Source organism: Periplaneta americana, chromosome 12 (genome assembly GCF_040183065.1).
Source record: "Periplaneta americana isolate PAMFEO1 chromosome 12, P.americana_PAMFEO1_priV1, whole genome shotgun sequence".
In the NCBI taxonomy this organism is placed as follows: Eukaryota; Metazoa; Arthropoda; class Insecta; order Blattodea; family Blattidae; genus Periplaneta; species Periplaneta americana.
Window position 1 is genome coordinate 178,653,657 of NC_091128.1, and position 21,318 is coordinate 178,674,974.

General features: G+C 37.5%; 1 long non-coding RNA gene across 1 annotated transcript in view; it reads right to left on the minus strand.

The window, feature by feature from the left end:
• The window catches only part of LOC138710096 (uncharacterized), a 463,133-nt gene that overhangs the window by 266,005 nt on the left and 175,810 nt on the right, over positions 1-21,318 (minus strand). The gene's annotated exons all lie outside the window — the stretch shown is intronic.

Sequence of the window (21,318 nt, forward strand, 5' to 3'; positions counted from 1 at the left end):
AGCAGCAGCAGTAGTAGTACTATCACATTTACTTTCTTAACTTCGCTGTGGAATATGCCATTAGGAAAGTCTAGGATAACACAGAGAGCTTGGAATTGAACGGGTTACATCAGCTGCTTGTCTAAGCGGATGACGTGAATGTGGTAGGAGAAAATCCACAAACGATTATGGAAAACTCGGAAATTCTACTTGAAGCAAGTAAAGGGATAGGGTTGGAAGTAAATCCCAAAAAGAGTAAGCATGTGATAATGTCTCGAGATCAGAATATTGTAGAGAAATGGAACTATAAAAATTGGAGATTTATACTTCGAAGAGGTGGAAAAATTCAAATATCTTGCAGCAATAGTAACAAATATAAATGACACTCGGGAGGAATTTAAATGCCGAATAAATATGGGAAATGCCTGTTGTTATTCGGTTGAGAAGCTTTTGTCAACTAGTCTGCTGTCAAAAAATCTGAAAGTTAGAATTTATAAAACAGTTATATTACCGGTTGTTCTGTATGGCTGTGAAACTTGGAGTCTCACTTTGAGAGAGGAACAGAGATTGAGGGTTTTTGAGAATAAGGTTCTTCGGAAAATATTTGGGGCTAAGAGGGATGAAGTTACAGGAGAATGGAGAAAGTTACACAACACAGAACTGTACGCATTGTATTCTTCATCTTACATAATTAGGAACATTAAATCCAGACGTTTGAGATGGGCAGGGCATGTAGCACGTATGAGCGAATCCAGAAATGCATATAGAGTGTTAGTTGGGAGGCCGGAGGGAAAAGACCTTTAGGGAGGCCGAGACGTAGATGGGAAGATAATATAAAAATGGGTTTGAGGGAGGTGGGATATGATGATAGAGACTGGATTAATCTTGCTCAGGATAGGGACCAATGGCGGACTTAGGTGAGGGCGGCAATGAACCTCCGGGTTCCTTAAAAGCCAGTAAGTAAATAATAATAATAATAATAATAATAATAATAATAATAGTATATCAGTTGCACGTTTTGAAGGCGCTTTTCTCCGGGACACGCAGACTAAGACCAAATGTCTCTAGTCGTTACGTCACGCCCACGTTTTCCTTCCAGTCTCACGTGCGGTCGTCCAGCATGTGCCAAGTGACACCGACATTGTGCCGAGGGGGCGTGCCGGTCGGCTCTTTCACTTAAAGGGACGGACCCGCCGCCCATAATTGGTGACCCAGATAGTTGATATTAATCCTGTGACAGTGCAACTTCCTCCGCATTGAACTCCTCACCGCAGGATGGACGCCGGCCGGCCACATGTGCCGTGTGTTACCGTTACCATCTGGAGGCCTTCGACCATTGTGTGTCATTCTCAACCAAGCAAAATTGAACAAAGTCCTGCTTGTGCCTCCTGTACCGAGATGCTTACCGTAATTTCTGCCATGGCATATCACGTTGTAATAAGTACCGTACAGTCTACGTCATGATTTCGGTATAGGCCTACATTGGCTGTATGCGCATGTAAGCGTGCGCGTCTGTATATAATGATGTATCATGAATTATTATCATTATTAAGGCTAGGATTTTGATGACTTATAAATCGTAAAAAAATGTCCTAAAGACAAGGTATTTATGACCTAAAAATCTTTCAAAAATGCCCTTAAAAATGCCCTAAAAGTTGATCTTACATTCTAAAACTGACTTAGTAGGAAAAGGAGTTTTGTGGCACTTAATATTTAGACAAGTAATTAAATTAAGGGGAGTTGGTCATTATCGCATGCAAAATAATGGTAAAAATAGCCTATCTTCTAGCAGTCATAAATATAATAGTCTACTATTTATCAGTGGTCTTTCATTTTTGTTAGCTATGTGTGTATACATATTAAGCTTTAAAATGAAAAAGAATGGTGACTCTAGAGTAAATCTGTATCCTTAAATTAATTTTTTTAATTAAGCACAATTTTTTTTATAAATTCACTACATGTCTGTGATTAGGTACACTCTATTCACTTATTATAACACATATTGAATTGAAAATTTGACCACTTACTGCTAATAGGTACTAAAACATACCCTACTAAAATTATTCATATATCTGTAATATTATGGGCATAGGGCTTATAGTAATCATCACCGTCAATAAATTAAAAAAAAATTGAAGATTAGTATAAGCCCTATGCCCATAATATTACAGATATTTTAATAATTTTAGTAGGGTATGTTTTAGTATCTGTTAGCAGTAAGTGGCCAAAATTTTAATTCAATGAGTGCTATGGTAAGTGAATAGAGTGTACCTAATCACAGGTATGTAGTGAATTTATATAAAACATATGTTTAAATTCAAAAATTAATTTAAGGGTAAGATTTACACTAGATTAACCATTCTTTTTTCATTTTAAAGTTTAATGTGTATACATATATCACTAAAAAATGAAATGGCTGTGATAAATAGTATTACATTTATGAATGCTTGAAGATAGGCTATTTTTACCATTACTTTGCATGCGATAACGTCCAATTCTAGTACCAACATTTAAGTTTATTTAATTTTACATAATTTTTTCTAAGTGGTACACTTCAATTATTTTACCTGATGTAGTTTTCATTTAGTTCACCACAAGGCCACTCTTATCCGGAATTAGCAAGTATAGAGGAGTCTATATTGAAGGGGTGGTTGGACTGGTCCATTACATGGGGTGTACTATGTTAAATGGGCAATATTTGTGTAGACTGACGATTAAAACATTATACAAAATAATGGGTATTAGCCACCGGCGTAGCTCGGTCGGTTAAGGCGCTTACCTGCCGATCCGGAGTTGCGCTCGGGCGCGGGTTCGATTCCCGTTTGGGCTGATTATCTGGTTTTTCCGAGGTTTTTCCCAACCGTAAGGCAAATGTCAGGTAATCTATGGCGAATCCTCGGCATCATCTCGCCAAATATATCACTATCACCAACTCCATCGACGCTAAATAACCTCGTAGTTGGTACAGCGTCGTTAAATAACCAAGTAAAAATAAAGGGTATTAATGGACAAAATATCAAAGGAAATAAACATTATTTTATATTAGTAATGGGGATCTGTGGCCAAAATTAAATGAAAAGAAGCTCTTATGAGTTGAAACAGGCAAAAAATGCAAATTAATGCCCTAACAAATATGTCTTAAAACACTCAGTTTATCACATAACATATAAATACTAAAGCGATTATGTTTATTTTATTCGGTTATTTTACGACGCTGTATCAACATCTAGGTTATTTAGCGTCTGAATGATATGAAGGTGATAATGCCGGTGAAATGAGTCCGGGGTCCAGCACCGAAAGTTACCCAGCATTTGCTCGTATTGGGTTGAGGGAAAATCCCGGAAAAAACCTCAACCAGGTAACTTGTCCCGACCGGGATTCGAACCCGGGCCACCTGGTTTCGCGGCCAGACGCGCTGACCGTTACTCCATAGGTGTGGACGAGGCTATGTTTCTGGCTTACTAGAAAAAAGATGCAATCATCAAAATCCTAGCCCTGATCATCATCATCATCATCATCATCACCATCCTTTCAAGTAGTAGGCCTAGTAGCCTGTTACGGTCTCAAACCAAGGTCTTCCAATAAGTCTTTTCCTCGTATTGCGTAGTGAAGCATCTGTCTAGGTAGTCTGGTGCGCTCCATTCTTTGCATAAGCTGAAGCCAGTCTTGTATGTATTGTTTTTTTATTGGGTTATTTTACGACGCTGTATCAACATCTAGGTTATTTAGCGTCTGAATGATATGAAGGTGATAATGCCGGTGAAATGAGTCCGGGGTCCAGCACCGAAAGTTACCCAGCATTTGCTCATATTGGGTTGAGGGAAAATCCCGGAAAAAACCTCAACCAGGTAACTTGCCCCAACCGGGATTCGAACCCGGGCCACCTGGTTTCGCAGCCAGACGCGCTGACCGTTACTCCACAGGTGTGGACGTCTGTATTGTTGTAGGTATGAAACAATAGGTGCTATTTCTATTATTCGTCTGCAATGTCAGTGTTCCTCTTGTGATGCAGCATTTCATCGTAAAAATCCAATTTCTGCAGCTGCCAACCGTCAGGATTCACTGCTACAGCTGAGATCTGATCCTGCCAACATTTTATATACGAGTAATTCAAGTCTTGTATGTTTTTGGACTGTTGTAACTGAAAAGACTTGGTTATTGATTCTCTAATATCTAGTCTATTATAACTGAATGAAATTTAGAAATCTTCTCACTGTTCGTGAGCTGCCACAAGGGACAAAGAGTACTTAACCATAGAAATGTTTACAAGTTCAGTGAACCATTAATTTTGTTTTGACAATGAAACTCCTACAAGTACATAGCTGCAAATACATTTTGTTATTGGTGGAAATATACCTAGTTTTAGAGAGGCAAGTGTTACAAAAAAGTTTGATTTCGAATGTAGGTGATGCTTCAGGAGAACAATTGATCCTTTCAATGCAGCTAAAGTTACAATCGGAATAATAGATGTAGGTATTCCAAGCCTCTTAAACACATCTTTCATGAAGAGAGTAGCGGTACCTCTTGCTCCAACCAGAAGTCCGATTACCTCAAGCTCTTCTAGCTGATACTTTTGGAGGTAATATGGAATGGTAGGATTGTAGATATTCTTTTTTTCCTCATCCACTTCTGCTGGCTGTTCCTCATTCGTTTCGAAACTCACAGTGGGATCAATGCAGTGGGAACCAAAATGCAACACTGTTACAGTTTTTAATCATAGTAGTAATTTAGGCCCAAGAATATATAACAAATTTATATTTAAATATCCTAATCTTGTCAATTCTAATAGTTCTAGTATTAAATTTAAAAAGTTATGTATGGATTTTATAAAATTGAAAAATTGTAAATTTAAATTTATATACTATAATTGCACAGTACACATAAGACAAATTGTACTGTATAATTATTAATTTCAATTCAGGAATCCGCCCATGAGCACGAGTTCTACTCTTTCAGGGGCGAGCTAAAGTTTTTCTGTATATTTTATATTTTATGCTACAATTATTAGCAAAATAATAAATAAATAAATAAATTATGAATCCAGATGTTGTAGATTCCTTGGAAGCTATTATATCTATGCGCCGTGTACTGCCAGTGACGGAGAGACCATGTACTTCTTCAAAGGTGTTGTAATCGGCATCTTTAAGGGCAGTGGCTATAATTGATCGTACTTGGTGGTGTCTAGCGTTTCGCAGTCCTTCGCCGTGCGGACAGGATCCCGGGACGTGTGCAAGAGTTTCAACCTCGTTGTGGACTGGATTTCATTTATACAACTTTATGCGAGAATGATGGACACGAAATACAATCACACACACATACTTAAAAGGGGGAAAAAGCAGGAAATAACGATTTACTAAAAACAAATTAGGCTATATCTCTATCTTATGCAATAGAGTTTGAATGGCCTCTTTATACAGAAATGCTCGCTATTTGACAAGTACGTATCTTAATATAAACGACTCACGCCTTCTACCAATTTCAAACATCCGCGTACGTAAATAGATCAGTGCTGGAGTTACTGCAACAGAATAGCTGGTTCGTGTGAATTAATTACACTCACTGGCTAACTCAACAGTACAATTATTGGCACAAAGTAAAATATTTTATTTCCTGGGATTATGCAGAATGCCATCTGAGCAACTCATCTTCATAACATTCGGTTTACAGTTCAGAACCTGAACCAGTCGGGAACATCACGGTTAACACGACAGAAAAACAACGCACAATGAAACAATGTGTTTCGAAGTGCAACTGGTAAAACACTAGGATCTTGCTCACTGTGGCTATAGTGTGGTACATTATTTTTTATCCTGAAGACATTGCGTGCAACCAAAAATGTTGACGGAATTCTAAATAGCCTCCGGAAGACCACAGTATTTCAGTGGTTCCCCTCACATATTGGATTAATGGACAATGAAATGGCAAACAATGAAGGCACCGGACAAGAATACAATACGACAACAAATAAAATCAAAAGCCACCGAGTGGCTCAAAAAGAAAAGAACTGATAGCAGATAAACCGTGCGAAAACATGCATCAGAACTGAGATAAATACAAAAATAAATCCAGACAAAAAATAACAACTTTCAGATTAACACTGCTGGCCACCCTCGTCAAAGGCATTTATAAGTTATAAACCCGAGAGAAAGAAAACAGCTTTGAAGCAAAATGGAACATGCTACATTAATTTATTAAAATGGAACCAACCTTTGTAATAAATTACGTAAAATAATATATTATTTTGTTTTATTGAGGAATTACTTGTCAATAAGTTTATTACGCACAATATATTTAACTTTATTTCAATCGGTAATTTAATTATGTATGGAATTATGGGATAGGGTAGCTTATTTAAAACCAATTTTAACCCACTTTATTTATTACAGAAGAAAATAATTTAAAAATGTCTTCATAAACCTACTGATATTCCATCTCAAAATTTCTTCTTAGACTTTAATGTTCTTAAAATAAGACAAATTTATTATATCGTGTTAATAAAATTCATACACAAAAATCGAAATAATTTTGAATTGTATTCTCATAGTTATGAAACAAAAGGTTTGAATTCTTTAAGATTGTTTGAACCAAAATGCAACACTGCTACAGTATTTAATCATAGTAGTAATTTAGGCCCAAGAATATATAACAAATTTATATTTAAATATCCTAATCTTGTCAATTCTAATAGTTCTAGTATTAAATTTAAAAAGTTATGTATGGATTTTATAAATAATGAAAACTGTAAATTTAAATTTATATATTCTTATTATGTAGTAGACATAAAACAAATTGTATTATATATTCTCAATTTAAATGCAGGAACCCGCCCCTGAGCACGAGTTCTACTCTTCCAGGGGTGAGCTAAAGTTTCATCTGTTTATATTATATTTTATGTTACAATTATTATCAACAGTAATCTTACTAGAGGTTTTGATTTATCTAGAGAAAATCAAAACTCGAGTGGGATTTAATTGACTATTACACGATTAGAAGGAAGTATATAAACATTAGAAGTAACGAAGTACTGCAATAGAATAAAATATTAACTTACAAAAAAATATAACTGTCTTCAAATGTATTATTGTACCATCTCAACATTACAAATATTAGCTAGATGCATGCTAGATGGCAGTAATGTGTTATGATTAGCTGTTATCTTGCTATCAGTTGTGCCAACTATGGAATCTTCATTGAACTCTGTAGACGATTACTAGCAATGCCTTCTCGATCTAGATCACGATGGCAGTGTTACTAGTCAAGAAGGCTTTGTTGGTTCAGTTTCATTTTTATTAAAACAGTTGCATTCTACTTCAATCATCCGGATCTCAGTAATCAACGTCACTTGACAGATGATTTTCAATAAATCTTAATATTAAACAATCTCTGATACGTGACTATCCATAATATCATATAGCTGAAGCTATAACATAACCTAAATAATATAAACAAGTGTTAGAAAAGTTTTAATTAACGACGATGACATAAAAAATAAACATCAATAATTTTAAAAGGAATAATTATTGAAAATACAATTTTCAAATTTGAATGTTTTAGTGGTTGGTGGTTCAATTGATGTTATATTGGACGTGTGCGTAAAAGAAGTGAACTCGTTGATGTACATGGTGTATCCCTCAACTTATTCAGGATTTCCGAATGGTGCTCTTCATATATGACCAGTGATCTTTATTAATTCTTGTTCTTGAATGCCAATGCGAGTCATATTTGAAAGTGCTGTGCATCGACTGGAGTGGTTTGTAATTTTCTGTTTTTTGACGTCCAGACCAATGCAGTTTGAAATGTTGGCAAACAAAGAAACAAATGCTAGGGACCCGATAAAATTAAACAAATGCTAGGGACCCGATAAAATTAAACAAATGCTAGGGACGCGATAAAATTAAACAAATGCTAGGGATTCGATAAAATTAAACAAATGCTAGGGACGCGATAAAATTGTGCGATAAGCAGCTATGATTGGTCGAAATACGTCCTTTCGTACCGTTTTATTGGTCAAAAGTAGCATGACGTAGTAAGAGTGTAATAGTCAAAATAAATACATAAATAAAATATAAACAATCTGTTTGTGCCTTTCTTTATCATACTGAGCTACAAAGGGCAGAGACGGAAAACCGCTCACAAGTCTTAAATAAAGTAGGACAACACAGTTCACACTAGACAATGACCTACGTAATTAAATTTGTCTTTCTTTACTGTAGTGTAAGGAGTTAAGGCTGGATCACAATAAACCGGGAACGAGAACTAGAATGAAAACGAGAAGCAGAGGACGTGAATATGAAAATGTTTGATGCACAATAAACCGAGAACGTAGACGACTATGCATATCGATATACATGTCAATAACGATATGTAAAGTCGATATTACGCATTCTGATGTTATCTGTGTATAATTGACCAATGGCTTTCTCTCATGAGTACAAGGCAGCCAACATAAACACGGGTTAACCAACTTCGAAATTTCAACTGAAACATTTCATTAGGTACGGTACTATAAATATGCCCATGCATCTTTATTATTTTAAGTCTACCATAACGTAAAATAATTAGAGAAGAAACATTTGTAATAGAACAAAAATGAACACAACAGTAGTTATTGAATTGAAGCGTGGATATGTAGTGTGTAATACAACCAATACAGTAATAAAATATGATTCGCTTCCGATCGGTGTTCAAAGATGCAGCTATTGAAAGCCACATATTCTCCTTTATTTTCTCATCTTTATACGAGGCGCGCCGCTTATCGTAAACGTGAGGATTTCAATATTAGAATCTCATCAAATAAAACTTGCTCCATGATGCACAGCACAGAACAAAATAATGCATAGGTTATGTCACGGTCTTCTTGCTACAAAATATACGACGACAAAATAGCTTTTAGAGGGCAATAGAATGAATCTAGTGGGCTGTGATCGGAAACGTGAACGCCAAAGTTGAAACTTGGCCAACTCTCAGTTCCCGATCTCGGGCTCCGGCAAGCTTTTCGTTAATTGTGAATGCTCACATTTAAATGTACACATTTTAACAATTTTACCGTTTTCGTTTTCGTTCCGATTCTCGTTTCCGGTTTATTGTGAACCAGCCTTTAGTCAAGTCTAGTAAAACGGAACATTGCTCGTCACTCGGGGTGTCAACCTGATTGAAGAACCTGTAAGTAGCCTGATAACAATAAAAGCACAAGCACTGTTCATCTCCAAGCCACGTCGGCTCCAGGAGTGACTACTCGGTGTGTCGCATTAGCACGATCTGCATAATAACAGAGCTTATCTCTGCGATTGGAGGAAGGACCTCCCAAGCCATTTAACTCGCCCGGGTCTTTTATCCCACAGATTAAATGCACGTCATCCACTCCTCCCCCTATACACAAACACCTATTAGGCCAACAACCCTTCTTAACTACCGTATGTTTCTTTGTAATGGCCTCATTATATGACAATGGTCCCATCCATTACGCATTAGCTGTCTGGAGCGCCAGTGGGTACAAAGAGTTGAAACTGATCTGTTGCCACACATGCACGGCAGTCTTTGTCTAATTCAATGAAGTGGAGTTGGCGTTCGATTGTCATTGAAATCCGGCTCACAGGCTTACACTGTGTCGGACAAGGCGGCACTGCAACAGCGACCTAAGTCACAGCGAATGGCTCACAGCATGCAGTGCAAGCAAACTTCCAGCACCTCGGCACTACAAGGTCAAGTAAATTTTGCACTTACAAGGGAAGGGTTTCGGCTCGAACAGGAATTTCGTATCCAAAATTTGTATACAGGCCCATCTTTACATCTCTGTAAAGCTCCCAAAAGCATTCGTTTGTGTAATGTGTGGTTTGTCTGTTAGAGCACTGTACAAGTTGAGGGGTGGGGAGAGCACTGCACAAGTTAAGGGGATGGGACACCTTACCCGTAAGCCTAGCCTAGCCTAGAAGCTAGAGCGAGTGGTAAAATGCCTAGAGCCCATTTAAAAACATTTTTCTCCAACGTTGTCTGAAAATATTGGCGCTAATCAAAAGTGTACACTGTTGTGTGATTCATTGAATGCTCACAAGGACACGACCTTAATAAATGAATCATTCCAAGGCTAGGACATGGAATGTATGATCATTCCACCTAAAAAAACTAAATATATCCAGCCTCTGGATATCTATTTCCTTAGACAATACAAAATATATGCTCAAAGGATAACAGATTGCATAAGGACTCTTGCTGAGAATCCAGAACTTAACTTGGAAATCGAGTGTTTATAATGAAAATGCACTCTGTTATTCATAACCAGTTGTCTGCTCCAGTATGCCGCCCTATGCTTCAGTATTCCTGGCAGTCAGCTGGTTACGTGAATCCTGAACAAGTCTGGTACTTCAAAAATGTAATTCAGGTAGCATTTGATTGTTCAGCACTGGAGTGTGGTTCAGAAGATTGTTCAGGTGTCGCTTCTGCGTGTTGTGCTTATTGCTCTGCTCCATGCTGTTTCATGCATTTTATAGAGAATCCTCATGTACATTTTTAAAGAAGTGTATTGACCAATACCAATCAAACGGAGAGTTACACAAATGAATGCTTTTACGGTCTTCATCACCATTGTGAGGTAAGTGTCTGTACATAGTTTTAACCAAAAATTCCTGTTCGAGCCGAAACCCTTCCCTTGTAACAGCTCACAGCATACAGTGCAAGCCAAGCTTCCAGCACCTCGGCACTACAAGGTCAAGTAAATTTGCACTCAGAAATGAGAGGACCTCAGTGATGTCCAGGCGAGATGAAACACCACTCCATTTGGCACTGAACCCCGGACCACTGCAAAATAAATCCACTGCTTTCAACAAGAGAATCGTATTTCGGAACGAATTTCGTAATTTCTTAGTCTGGCAAAAGATATCTATAGAAAAATAAAAATATATTATGTATGTATGTATGTATGTATGTATGTATGTATAGTCGCGACGCTGTTATTCCCGGCGTGACTCCTCCTCTTTGCTTACGTCTTAGGAAGTGAAGGCTCTATAAAGTCTAGGTAGGTAGTATCGTTCGCCAATTTTGTTCTTTCGTTGCCGAGCTACCAGACGAGGAATCTATTTGCCACACTGTTAAACATTATCATGTCGTAGCTCCTATGATAATAAATCAAACGCACTGTAATTCAGCAAATAATCGAGCGGCAAATAACGTCTTCGTGTGCTTTCTGCGAACGCCAACGAAAGAGCCAAAATGGCGGGCGATTATATTAAGTATTTATCGAGCCTTAAGAAATGAATGACGTCTTCATCAGCGAATCACAAGACGCACACGTTTAAAAGTAGCCGACCTGCAACGCCATTGGCTGCCGGAAATTAGAGCGACGGGACTATAGTACGTGTATTTGTAGACCTGAAAACTGCTTTTAACAGAGTGGATTGGAATAAATTTATGGGGATCCTCAAGAAAATTGGTATGAATTGGAAGAGATGGGGCTATTCTGTAACCTTTATATGAAAAGAGTCAAAATCAAGATAGAAGAAGAAATGTCAAAGGAAAGTGAAATAGAAAGACGAGTGAACAAAGATGCCATTTATCACTTACCTTATTCAATATCTACTTGAAGGATTTAGTGAAGAACTGAATATGGGAGGGGTGATAGTAGGAGGAAGAATAATAAAGTGCGTAAGATTTGTTGATGAAATGACGTTGTTAGCAGAAGAGACGATATAAAGGGATATGCTACTGGAGCTAAATGACAGCGGTGAGCAATATGGGATGAAGATAAATGCAAATAAGACAAATATCATGGTTATCGGAAGAAAACTAAACAAGTTAAATCTGCGAATTGGAAATGAGGCCGTGGAACAAGAACACCTTCAAATACTTGGGGTGTACTATAAGCTGTAACATGAGCTGCTGCCAGGAAGTCAAAAGGAGGATAGCAATGGCAAAGGAAGCTTTTAATAGAAAAAGGAGCATCTTTTGCGGACCTCTGGAAAAAGAACTAAGGAAGAGACTAGTAAAGTGCTTTGTATAGGGCAGAAACATGGATATTATGACAAAGTGAAAAACGAGTAGAAGCATTTGAAATTTAGAAGTGGAGAAAAATGGAGCGTGTGAAATGGAGAGACAAAATAAAAAATACTAGAAAGAGTGAATAAAGAAAGAATAATGCTGAAATTCCTCAGGAAGAGAAAAAGAAATTGGCTGAGCCACTGGCCGAGAAGAAACTGCCTACTGAAGGATGCCCTGGAAGGAATGGTGAACGGGAGAAGAGTTCGGGGCAGAAGAAAATATCACATGATGGACGACATTAAGATATATGCGGAGGGGTAAGATTGGAGAGTGCTGGGTTTGGGTTGAAGGACCTGCGCTAAGGTAGAAAACTAAACTATGAATGAATGTTAACAGCACACCGTGCAGTGTTCGTAGTGTTATATCTGTGGAATACTTTACCGTAAATTATCCACTTAACAACAACCACGAAGGCGATTCAAGAGCACAGAGGTAGAGTTCACGGGCTATTCCCTCTCAAATCGACCGAAATATAGAGAAAATTGGCCTTTCAATTTTTAAATACAATGAAACTTTTTCTGTCCGTAGACAACTATGATACAATGCTTTGTGCAAAGTTTGAGGCATCAGAACTTCATAGTGTTTAAATTAAAAATATTTAAATTTATCGTATTTTCATAAAATTAGCAACTTTAAACTGTTGTGGCTCCGAAACCCTTTCACCCAGTGATCAAAATCATGGTTTATTTTGATGCTGAGAAATTAAAGTTTATATTGACATGTAAACAGTTTTTCTTACTTTTTATGGAAATGGAGAAATTTAGATTTTTCTTCATTAAGACGCCTTTGCCCACGAAAAAATATTTTTAAAATATATGGTTAGATTCCGCATTGAAAATACAAATAAACACATATTTTTTACTGGTGCACCGTTGATAAGAAAGTATTGAAAATATCAAATAAAGAAAATGAATAGTACGGGCGTGAGCTAACCAGCTGATTGTGAGGCGGGAGTTAGCCTAGGCAAGCAAGGCCAGGAGACAAACACGTTATGTTTCGTCTAGTAGCGCATAGCTGGGCTAGCTTTATCACAAGTTTTCATAAACACAGGAGTAAAATGACGCCCAACGCTCGCTTATCTTTTTTTCTCTCGGCCAGTTCGTGCGGTACTGCGCCGTTCAAGTCTAGGCGGTGAAAATAATCTATTTAATACCCTCGAAACTTATTGCCGAGCCACTAAGCAAACAATGCCGAATCCCTCTTAATAATGCAAGGTTTTTTCTCAATATTTGTTTACATTTTTACAATACATACAATAAAAATAAGGATTACTTCTTAACATAACCTACCAAATGTCAGCTTCAAAATGAGCTCCCGTTCAATGTTCTGCATTAAACGGTTCCAGAGTTCTGAGCGCTGAAAGAGGCTTGTTTTTATAAAATACGCTAAATTTGTCGTTCAATAGCACCGGTACGAAAACAGTTTGACTTTCGATAGTATATTTTTGCAAATGCACTCTCCTCAGCACCTTGTATAAATAGGGAAAAAAATTAGAGTATTAAAAAAATGCGAGGTTTTTACTGATCGATTTCATATGGAATAGCCCTCATGCTTTTTCGACCTCGACATTAGAAAGAGGTTGAAATGTTTTCGACGTATTGAGATATGGGCGATTCACAATTTAGAAACTTTGGTTATTAGGAGGTGCACGTGGTGGTGGTGGTGGTGGTGGTGGTGGTGGTGGTGGTGGTGGTGGTGGTGGTGGTGGTGGTGGTGGTGGTGGTGGTGGTGGTGGCGGCGGTGGCGGTGGCGGGGTTTGGATCTCGCCAGATATTTGTATGTAGATTGTAACAGCTCATGTCTGTCAGACGTACGTAAGGAGTGGCGGACGTCTGTCAGTAGCACTACAAAAAACAGAGACAAGCAGCAACTGGACACATTGTTGAAATTGAAAGTTGAAAGCTGGACCACCTGCCTAAGAGAGGCAAGCACGTGCGTTCTTCATTCATGTAACAGAGAGCTAAGTCTGCACCAGCAGCGCCAGCGGTAAGGTTTAACAGGACTCAACTTCGTCAAGCTAACTACAGAGTAACTTGGTTCACACAGAAGGCGAACACTGACGAGGTGGAAATGGAAGTTGATAGTAAAATCTAGAACAAGTAGATATAAGTTTTCTGCAAAAATAGATCAGGTATGTTGCCATCAAGAGACTACAAGGTCACCTACGGGACATTGAACCATGGCTCCTGAGATGGTGAATTAAATTAAATACATCCAAAACATAAGCAATCTTATTTAGCAGAAGAAATAAATTCAATAGACCGGGAATAAATCATACAAAATTAGCCATAAATGGAACACAAATCGAGTGGAGAACTTCAGTTAAATATCTCGGAGTAACACTAGACAGACGGCTTACGTTTCTCGAACACGTACAACAGAAACTCAGACATGCCAATTCTATGGTCTGTCCAAAACTACTTCCGACCTGACAAATGGCGCCTTTAGCATGTTACCATGGCAACCATTCAAATAAACCAATCACGAGAGAAGCGTAACCATGGTAACGGGACGGTGTTGCCGTGTCTATGTTTACAAGTAGCACGTGAATACCATGGCCTAGAGGTGAAAAGTGCACGGAATGACTTTGAGTTGGCTGGTTAGCGCGTGCTTTGTGTGAATTAAAATATTATTTAGAAGTATTATTGTTTTAGTGTATCGATAATTATGTTTAAATTATATTACACGTATTATCTTCGTTGTTATGGATGGAGTGTGTGACTAGTGTGCGTTTCCTATTTCTGCGAGATTTTCTAAGCAGGTGACTTGTGCAGTGTCGGAAGGACGGAGAACAAAGAATATTGGACAAGGTGCCCCGTTAAAGAGTCAAGCGCGAGAGATGGTGTGTTATGTGATAGAGTATTTTGAAAGGAAAAAAGATAATGACGGGCTTCTTTTACCTTTGGCGCAAGTCGTAATGAGAACTGCTGCTTGTGTTAAAATTAATAAGATCTCTGTTAAAGATATTGGAAAAGAAAAAGGCCGTGCAGATTTTTAATCATAAATATTTTTACATTTTTTCAACGCCTTTCTAACAATATTACATTGAAGAATACCGGCACTCATACAAGTAAAGGCTTCGTATTAAATTTAAATCTATTTTTAAAATTTAGAGTCCTTTCGACGCTTTTCTGACGGTATTACGTTGAAGAATATGGTACTACTACTACTACTGCTGCTGCTGCTGCTGCTGCTAAAATAATAATGTACACAAATTTTAATGCCTAGTGTTCAACAAATTGGTTAGAAATGTATGTGTTCATGTCAGCCGTTCATTACTGCACTCTATCGGCAGCGCGCTCGCTTACACGAAAGATGGGCAACATGACAACACTGCTCCCCCTTCACTGTAAACTGTCAAGTCGGAAGTAGTTTTGGTCAAGGTATAGAATGGTGGAGCTGTACACAATTCTAAATAAAAGCAGACATTTAAACATACATACAGCACTGACATTGTATAAAACATTAATTAGGTCGGTAATATTATATGTTTGTCCTGCTTGGGGACATGCACCCATTACAGTTCTTAAAAAATTACAGGCTTTCCAAAACAAACTTTTAAGATTCATTACAGGACTACCTAGAGTAACACCTGTTAGATTGATTCATAAAGAACTCGAAATTTTGACAATTCAAGAGTATATCTCAAATCAAGCCTTCTGCACGTACACCAAGTCGTACAGCAGCACAAACCCACAAATCTCTTCCCTGGGTAACTACAACCCTGCTTTAGATAAACACAAAAGACCTAAGGGCGTACTCCACCCTCTAGCTTGGAACGACAACGTACAAGACGAATACCAACTTGAACACTAAACAACCACTTGACTCTACAGACAGACATAAATCTAGTAATGCACTAATAATGTTATTTCTCTGTTTCAGGGTCATCACGTTATTGGCTGCATAGATGCTTTGTATTTTCTTGTAAATATTGTTATGTATTTTTAATGTATCTGTATTTTCAATAATGATTAAAAGACAACCTTCCACCTCAACATATTCAGACCCCACTGAAGGCAATTGGCTTGTCGTCAGCACGACACCTCATCCTACTCAAAGTTTTTCCGTGGTTTCCCTTGAGTAATAAGACAAATGTCGGGATGAGCCCTAAAAGAAATGGGCCACGGACCACTTCCCTTCCCCCACTCTTTCTCTTCTACTATCACAAAGAACTTGCTAATTTCTTAGATAATCCTATAATATGATAATAGAGGAAAATAAATATACTGTAAGTTCACAGAAAATCAGATATTGATGCGAATTCAGAGATAGGCCTACTTACAAATGCGTGTTACAGGAGGAATTCTCGATAGGGAGATATTAAACAACAAAAGACTAAAAAAAAATCTGCAGCGCTATCAAAGATAACTCTAACTTACGAATGTGATATAATTTGGGTAGTAAATAAAAGATAACCTTAAGTGAGTTACTATCAAAGGTAACTCTAACTTACGAATGTGATATAATTTGGGTAGTAAATAAAAGATAACCTTAAGTGAGTTACTATCAAAGATAACTCTAACTTACGAATGTGATATAATTTGGGTAGTAAATAAAAGATAACCTTAAGTGAGTTACTATCAAAGATAACTCTAACTTACGAATGTGATATAATTTGGGTAGTAAATAAAAGATAACCTTAAGTGAGTTACTATCAAAGATAACTCTAACTTACGAATGTGATATAATTTGGGTAGTAAATAAAAGATAACCTTAAGTGAGTTACTATCAAAGGTAACTCTAACTTACGAATGTGATATAATTTGCATAGTAAATAAAAGATAACCTTAAGTGAGTTACTATCAAAGGTAACTCTAACTTACGAATGTGATATAATTTGGGTAGTAAATAAAAGATAACCTTAAGTGAGTTACTTCACAAAAGTAAGTCTACTTGAGTCGGAAGATTAAATGTGAAAAATACAGCAGATGAAATTAAAGAGAGCAAGACTCGAACACCAAGACGGCGTGAGCACTCAGCGTCGTAAAAACCAACGCAGTGCGTGTTTATGTAAACGGTACGCACTCTGTAACAGGAAGAATATGACCGTGTTGAGTGCAGCTGAGACAAATGAATTGTCAACGACCAACCGGTCCTCATCTTAGCACCATGGTTATCTCACTTGTTACAAGTCGTAACATACTTTTATTGCATCTCACTGTCATCAATTGGACCTCTTCTGATTGCAGAAGGTAACTTTTCCTCAAAGTTGAGCACACGGGAATGTTTTGGGAGTTTAACCTTCCACTTCGGAATAAGACATTGTTTAGCACAAGGAATAATATTCTAAGAGATATGTTTTAGAAATTGAGAGATTGTTCTTTCCACAACGCTTACTTACTTACTCGCTTTAAGGAACTCGGAAGTTCATTGCCGCCCTCACATACGCCCGCCATTGGTCCCTATCCTGAGCAAGATTAATCCACTCTCTATCATCATATCCCACCTCCCTCAAATACATTTTAATATTATCCTCCCATCTAAGTCTCGGCCTCCCCAAAGGTCTTTTCCCCTCTGGCCTCCCAACTAACACTCTATATGCATTTCTGGATTCGCCCATATGTGCTACATGCCCTGCCCATCTCAAACGTCTGGATTTAATGTTCCTAATTATGTCAGGTGAAGGATACAATACGTCCAGCTCTGCGTTGTGTAACTTTCTCCATTCTCCTGTAACTTCATCCCTTTTAGGCCCAAATATTTTCCTAAGCACCTTATTCTCAAACAACCTTAACCTATGTTCCTCTCTCAAAGTGAGAGTCCAAGTTTCACAGCCATACAGAACAACCGGTAATATAACTTTTTACAAAATCCTTACTTTCAGACTTTTTGACAGCAGACTAGATGACAAAAGCTTTTCCCATATGCATTTCCCACATTTATTCTGCGTGTAATTTCCTCCCGAGTGTCATTTATATTTGTTACTGTTGCTCCAAGATATTTGAATTTTTCCACCTGTTCGAAGTATAAATCTCCAACTTTTATAGTTCCATTTCGTACAATATTCTCATCACGAGATATAATCATATATACTTAGTCTTTTCGGGATTTACTTCCAACCCTATGTCTTTACTTGCTTCAAGTAGAATTTCCGCGTTTTCCCTAGTCGTTTGTGTATTTTCTCCTAACATATTCACGTCATCCGCATAGACAAGAAGCTGATGTAACCCGTTCAATTCCAAACCCTCTGTGTTATCCTGGACTTTCCTAATGGCATATTCTAGAGCGAAGTTAAAAAGTAAAGGTGATAGTGCATGTCCCTGCTTTAGCCCGCAGTGAATTGGAAAAGCATCAGATAGAAACTGGCCTATACGGACTCTGCTGTAAGTTTCACTAAGACACATTTTAATTAATCGAACTAGTTTCTTGGGAATGCCAAATTCAATAAGAATATTATATAAAACTTCTCTCTTAACCGAGTCATACGCCTTTTTGAAATCTATGAATAACTGATGTACTGTCATAATAATGCAGAAATATTTTTTTGAGTAGGATCTGACTTATTTTATCAAATTGCCACAGTATCAAATTTGTAGAGCATTGCCAAGTCAGCTCATTAACAGTCAATAATTATTCTTGGGCCACTGTTACCTGCAAGGTGTCGTGTCTGCTCGTCACATGCTGGGTTGTCATGGCAGCAAGAGCCCATCTATGCGGATAGACAGACAAGAAAAGTTTTAACACAGGCCAGTTTGACGGACGAGCTACATCGCTTCGTGCTAGACAGGCCTATAGTCCACTAGCTTGCCCTTACTTTACATCCGAAAATATGAAGACAAATAATAATCGATGTAACGTATATGACAGAAACTTCCTCATTTACGGGAACTTTATAAAAATGCTACAAAACAATTACTGCGCGCCTCAACATCCATAATATCACTTTGTCGCCTGCATTGCACACTAAGGTATCCCACTTGGATTGTATACAGTCAGTAGAATTACAGTTACGATGCAAGCAAGTATACTTATACCGGGACATCATTTTATTTTTACTTGCATTTTTATTGTACCTGCGTTTCTGAATGTACTTGACTCCCACCCCTTTCACTAATGTCCTTGCTAACGTCAGCCACACAAACTTACGGCCACTGTTGCTAGTAATGAAGTGAACAGTACAGAGTACAGTGTGTTTCAGAAAATTGTTGCATTTTTTGTAGAAGAAAGATCTTATAATATTGAAGTTTATTTTCACACAGATATGGTGTGTAGCATAACTGAATTTATCTGTGTGAATTGAGCACAAGTTAAGATTAGAGTTACCGAAAGTACGGCACCCTATAATATGGTACGTCACTTAACAGCATTATTTAAACAAGAGTTTTGTTTTACTGTGTGTAGGTATGAAGGATGATGATGGAAACTGGAATTACAATGTAACCGAATGTGAACAATAGTTTTTTTTTTTTTCACGCTTTCCTGATTGTATCATTACGGAATATTTTCGTAGAAGTGACATTAATCTGGTAGATAAATTTAGAGCAACAGGGTGTACAGAAAGGAAGAAAGGTGTAAAATGGCCAACAAAGGTGGTAGAAGATGCTAGAGAAAGGATGCAGCGAGGTCCTAATAAGTCGGTCAAGAAGTTAGCTGTAGAAATTGGGGTTTCTTACGGAAATGCTCACAAAATTCTCAGGAGTAAATTAGGTTAATAATATGCTGAATAAAGTAGATATCACATAATGAATATAACCGCCTGAAGAGTTGAGTTTGTGAAAAAAAAAATTGGTACTACTCTACTGCTTTTTTGATAAAATACTGTAAAAGTAATGATCAAACTGAAAATCGTAATACTGTATTTCCCTGTAACATAAATGGATACACTAATTTTCTCTCCTCCTATAGTTAGTAAAACGATTTGTTTACATATTGCACTAGTAACACCAAACTCCTGTAATGGAAGGGGGTAACAGTGTTTCCGAGTATAGCCAGGTTAATGTTAAAAATGTTGGTAAAAATAAAGTGATGTCCCTGTATAAATGTAATTCTATCTTAGCGAAACCTTCATACAATTTTATGAACTATCGAAATAATTTAAGTTAGAATTATATTGAAGTGGGCTATAGCTACTGCGTAATTTTATCTATTGTAAAAAAACTAGTAAGTTCAAAATTTAAATACAGACCTACCAAATATGTAAGGAATGTACACTGCACGATTTTTTACTTTTCAGAACTGTCGCTCCATCATTAGTAGACGTAAAAGGCATTCGTGTTACAAATATAGCAATGTTGAGATACTGGTTCGGCACCACAGTTCCTAGAGGGCTTAGTCATGACTGGAATTAACGAAACTACGTACTTTCTTGTCCTGCCTACAACCCCACGTGTCTCCGAACCCTATCACCCTAATTTTTATCGATTCTGGGGTCTAAAGAAGACAAGTATGTAATTGAAGGAGTTCGTTAAGATAAATATTTCACTGCACGTCATACAAAAACAACGCAGGAGTCATCGAGCGTGAAGGAATACGAACCCTCGGCGTGCGTCAATACAGGACAAACCTGCCCCATCGCATCAAGAACTTCTTCCTATGTGCTGCGGAAGTTTCCTTGTAATTGTACGTATGAACACTCTCAGTTGTTCCGTGCCACCGCTTGCATCATGGGTAATACCCCGAACTACTTATTTTCAAATCCAATGATTGCATTTTTCTTCCGTGTGCTAATACACTATAATAGTACATTAAGCAACGAGACTATTATGGTAGTAATTAAGACGCGAGTATGTTTGTTTATGAAACGAGCGCAAGCGAGTTTCATAATTTTCATACGAGCGTCTTAATTACCGTCATAGGCAAGTTTCATACGACTTTTTATGCTCGACCATATTTCTAACTTGAAATTATTCAAAACTATTCATGTTATGATTATCTAAGTGAAGAGCGGAACTGACCTTCTAAATTGTGAGATGTGCGCAGATGCGAAAGTACTGATTTTTTTCGAGGGACGAATGTCATTGACCTTGATATAATCTAGAGAATAACATGAACATTAATCTTGATATAACCTGGAAATTGATTTAGAATTGAAAAACGAGATGACAAATTGAATTTATTCGAATATTATTTACAATTAACGCTAATTATTATAGTAACAGAACATAACCTTCTGCGACAGTATTGGATTTCCAGCCTCCGTGACGTTTCGCCAATTGCATATCCGAGAATAATCGATACTTGCGGTTTTATTATGGTACAATTGTGATTTCTCATTGGCTGAACAACTGAACTATAATGAATAGGTGTACTTTAATGAGGTGCATTAAAGGGCTGCTACCAGGTGTATAATTACTACATTTCGGCATG